Below are 4,228 nucleotides of genomic sequence, written 5' to 3' on the forward strand. Positions count from 1 at the left end.
TGAAGCGTTTCCTGGTGTCACTTGTTTCCTCTTTTTTAAGAAAAAAAACCAAAACCACACACAACAAAAAAGAAGGAATAAAGTTGCAAAGCTTGACTTGATTTAGCCAGGTTTCTGTAGCTATCCCCACAAATGCTGTCAGTACTAGACTTGGAAATACCAACAGCAAAACCTTATTCTCAAGTTGATTTCATTAACAGTGAGAAACACTTCTTAAAAATAAAACAAACTTCCAGGGCTTAGGGCTGGGAAAGAGGGGGAAGGGAAATAGTTTTGGGTTTTTTTTAAATTTAATTGGTTACTCTGGTGTCTTCTCTCCTGTAGACCTGCTTTCTTAAGCACGCTGACATGCACAGGGCAGCTTCCAGCTGAGACCAATTAAGCAGACCATTTGCCTCCAGTGTGGCTCAGTGGCTGTGGCTGGGTGATGTTCATTGCAGGCTGTCAGTGCAGGCACAGCTGGAGCACACGTGGGCAGGTGGCCTCTCAGCACACAGAGGTCTGGGGCCAGCATCTTCTCACGCTCCTGGGGTCTGATGAATGTCTGGTCAGACATGACTGCAGGTGGTGGAGTATTTTCTTTTTTGAGTGGTTAGTTCAAACTCAAACAGCTTGGCAATACCAAGTGTAGTATACAGAAGGAACACGAATTCTCATGTCATAGCTGTTGAAGACATCTCAGTAGATGAGGAAGCTGGCAGTAATTGATAACCCTTTACATGGTCTCTGCAAGGAGGCCATTGGGATGGAATGGCACTTTGTGCAAAGAGAGGCAGCAAAGCTAAAATAGGTTGGCCTGATGTCTGCACATAACTACATGTAGTCTCCTATGTAAAGAAGTTGTCATCCTTTCCATATGTTCATCTGAAGTGTGTCACAAACATTATGTATAAAAATTGTATTTTTCAGTCCCCTGGAGGCCCAGTCACACAGGTAATCCTAATCTCACCAAAGAGCAAAGGGGAATTTAAGAGCAGAAGGAGGGCTCATATTTTGTCAGCTTTCAGACCTTGAATGCAAGCGAGATCAAGTGTCACTGAATGGTGCAGCTGGACTGGATAGGACGCAGCCTCTGTGTACAGTGACCCTGCCAGTGGCACAGCTGTCCTAGACAGGGATCTTTGGGGACCACTGTTCTGGTCCCTGCCTTACCTAGTTCTGCTGGAAAGAGTGGCTTTCAGAAGATGGGGATGATCCTGACGCAGTCTCACCACAAAGATGAAGCACAAGCAGGATTATTAGCTGATGATTTTTTTTTCCTGTTGTGACCCAGCACATCTTACTTCAATAACAGAAGACAAAATTGCAGCAGCCAGAGAAAACTACAGCTCCCCAGCAAGGCAGAGGAAAAAGCTCATTTGCTCACTCTTTCTCATCCTTTGTTCCTCTTTCCCCTGTATTTCCTTCATTTAACTCCTCTCTTCCCTAGAGGAAGGCAGATACGACAGATGCTGTGGCTTTTGCCAGCAGCCCTGTGCTTTGTGTCCTGGGAAGGTGATGAGGCTGCAGCTGCACAGAGGCTTGAGCTCCTGGAGGCTGGAGCACCTGCAAGGTAGGTAGGTGCTTGCTGTGTGGAGTGGTGCCCCAGCAAGTGTGTGGGCTGCTGCTCTTCTGCTTGTGCCACTGGATTCCATGGGGAACTGGTGGCAGATACTGGGCTCAAGCAGTCGATGTTGAACTTTTTACATCCCCAGAGTGGCAGAGTGTCATGGGTTTCTACTGGCCAGATGTTGATGCACCCATGAGTATATGTTTTTCCTAGCAACTACTGTGGGATGTGATCAGGAACAGAGCAGAGCAGGCTCAAAACTTGAAAACAGAAGACAAAACTTTATTACATTACATAAGAACAGAAATAGGAAAGAAAAAAAAACCCAACACCTTAAACACACACAAAAAACCCCCCCCAGAAATGAAAATTTCCCAGAGCATTTCTTCTCCTCCTCCCAATTTCCACCCCTCACACGTTACCCTCCATGGCACCAAAACCTTGGGTTTTAAATCAAACAATCACCACTCAAAAAACTAATCTTTAATTCAGCAAGGGAGAGAGGAGTCTTTCTCACACCACAGACTGCTCCTCAGAAAACACAGGTCCACCCTTTATGTGTGTTTGTGTCACTCGTGGCACCACCTAGCTGCCGTGGTGACACTCTCTTCTCCATGTCCAGTGCTCTCACCACTGTCCATGGGCCAAAGCTGCATATAGGGCTCTTTTTAAGGATGCTTGCATGCCGGGCTCTCCCCACTTTTCCCCTGGGGCTGAGGGTTTCTTCTCTGAGGGCAGAGGGCACCACCACACCCTCTTCCTCTCTTCTCTGTTCGCTCCACTGCAGCAAGTTGAGCCGGCCACATCCACCCCAAAATGCAGTTTATGTTCAAAAGAGACTCAAGTTCAGTCTATGGCTAACATTATGCAAGAAAAGTCCAGCCCAAAAAGCTACTCTTCTTCATCCCTGCCCATCTGGGATTCTTTTCATCTTCTTTTATCATCTCAGTCCCAAGCTGTTTCTCTCTCTCTTCTGAAGCCACTAGCCATGAGAATCAATGTCTGGGAAAAGTTTCTTTCTGCCTCAGAAAGAGTTAACAGTTCTTGGCTCCCGGCAGGGGGCTGCAGGCTCAGGTCTCACACACAGCTGGGCATCTTCTCCAGGGGGGGGGGGGGGAGGAAGGCACTTCCACAGTTTTCCACCCCTCCATCCTGGATGGGGCCAGCTCAGCTCCAGTCTTGTTCACTCTTTCCCCCCCCCCCCCCGCCCCCCCCAAGGCCCCAGCTTACCTCAGCTCGGCCACGTGGTTCTCCTCAGCCCGGCCACATGGTTCCCCTCCCCCACTCCCACTCAGCCTCCCGAGATGAGCAGGGGAGAGGATGTTTCTCTGCTGAAACTGGAACCCAAAAAGAGGAGGTCCCTCTGGGAGTCCCTGCTTTTAACCCCTTGTGTCCTCGGAGGCATGTCCAACACCTCAGTGGCCACTGAAAGTGCCAACATTCAAACCTGACCATTGATTGGTTTGCCCACAACCCCCTGAAAAATTCACTTCCCCCTCAAACCGAGACACAGAGTCAGGAAGCTGATGCAAATTGCAATGATAACAGTGAATATGTAGGTTACATGTGCCCTAAAATGCTGGTGCTGAGAAAATCTAGGGGGACTTCTGAGGGGTAAAGAGTAAGACATGCTTGATCCATCACTGACATGTCCTAAACTTTCTTCAGCCACAGTGAGGGTTCTGGAAAAGAAGTTAAAGAAAGCCATGTCTTAGCTATTTTTTTCCTAATTATTTTCTTGGAAACAGCTGAGTTTGTTTTGCTAGGAATTTGAAAGCACAAGGAGCTCAAGGCAGGCACTGAGCTGGAGGCAGATGTCTTGCCTGAAACGCTTCAGCCTGCAGGATTAAAGGTCTGAGTAAAGCTTTGAACCGCCAAAAATGGGACCTTGTAATAGGCACATTAGGTGATGTGAACTGCAGATGTTGCCACCAGCTTTGTTAGGAGTAAAGGAGGGAGTGAGAAAGGCATTAATTCTGCAGCGCTGTGTGGGGAGACTCAGTCTGGTTCTCTACCAGCAAGGCTGGAAGCAGCTGGGGTGGGTCCAGGATTTTTGGGTGGGCAACCCCTTAGCATAAAATACCACTTGTATGATGGCAAGGAAAAGCTGGGCAAGGAAAGTGGATGTCTGTGGCACCGCCAGCCAAAATGCTTCCCAGAGACGCCAAACTGTGCCCCAGGGAGCAGGCAGAAGAGATGCTCTCCTGGCACATGCAGTGTGAGGGCTACAATTTCTGCCTCTGGCTCCACTGAAGAGAACCAGCAACCCAGATCGTCAGCTTCCTGGCCTGGTGTGCTGAGCACAGAGGCAGGTTACATCCAGGGTGGTTGTTAATAGGAATGTGCTGGGAGTGATGATGATGTCCTGGCAGTGCCATTCTGGGGGGGTGGGGTGGCCCCCTCCCCGCTCCCTGTTGATGGGATGTGAGCCTCTGCTGTGTTTTGATCCAACACTCCACACTGCTGTTCTGACACTTCCCCACTCCCACCGCGATTACTACATTTCTCTTCTGCTTTATGTTAAAACAAGGGAGGTGTTTAAATATTTATTATCACTAGAAACTCCAGAAGCCAATGTTCATTTGTATAAGGAACTGGGATTTTTTTTCCAATTGTCAGTAATAATTCACTAATTATTATTTTAAAATTGTTGTTCTGCCTGGGATGTGTCACCTTCCC

This window comes from Prinia subflava, assembly GCF_021018805.1.
Source record: "Prinia subflava isolate CZ2003 ecotype Zambia chromosome W unlocalized genomic scaffold, Cam_Psub_1.2 scaffold_51_NEW, whole genome shotgun sequence".
Lineage (NCBI taxonomy): Eukaryota > Metazoa > Chordata > Aves > Passeriformes > Cisticolidae > Prinia > Prinia subflava.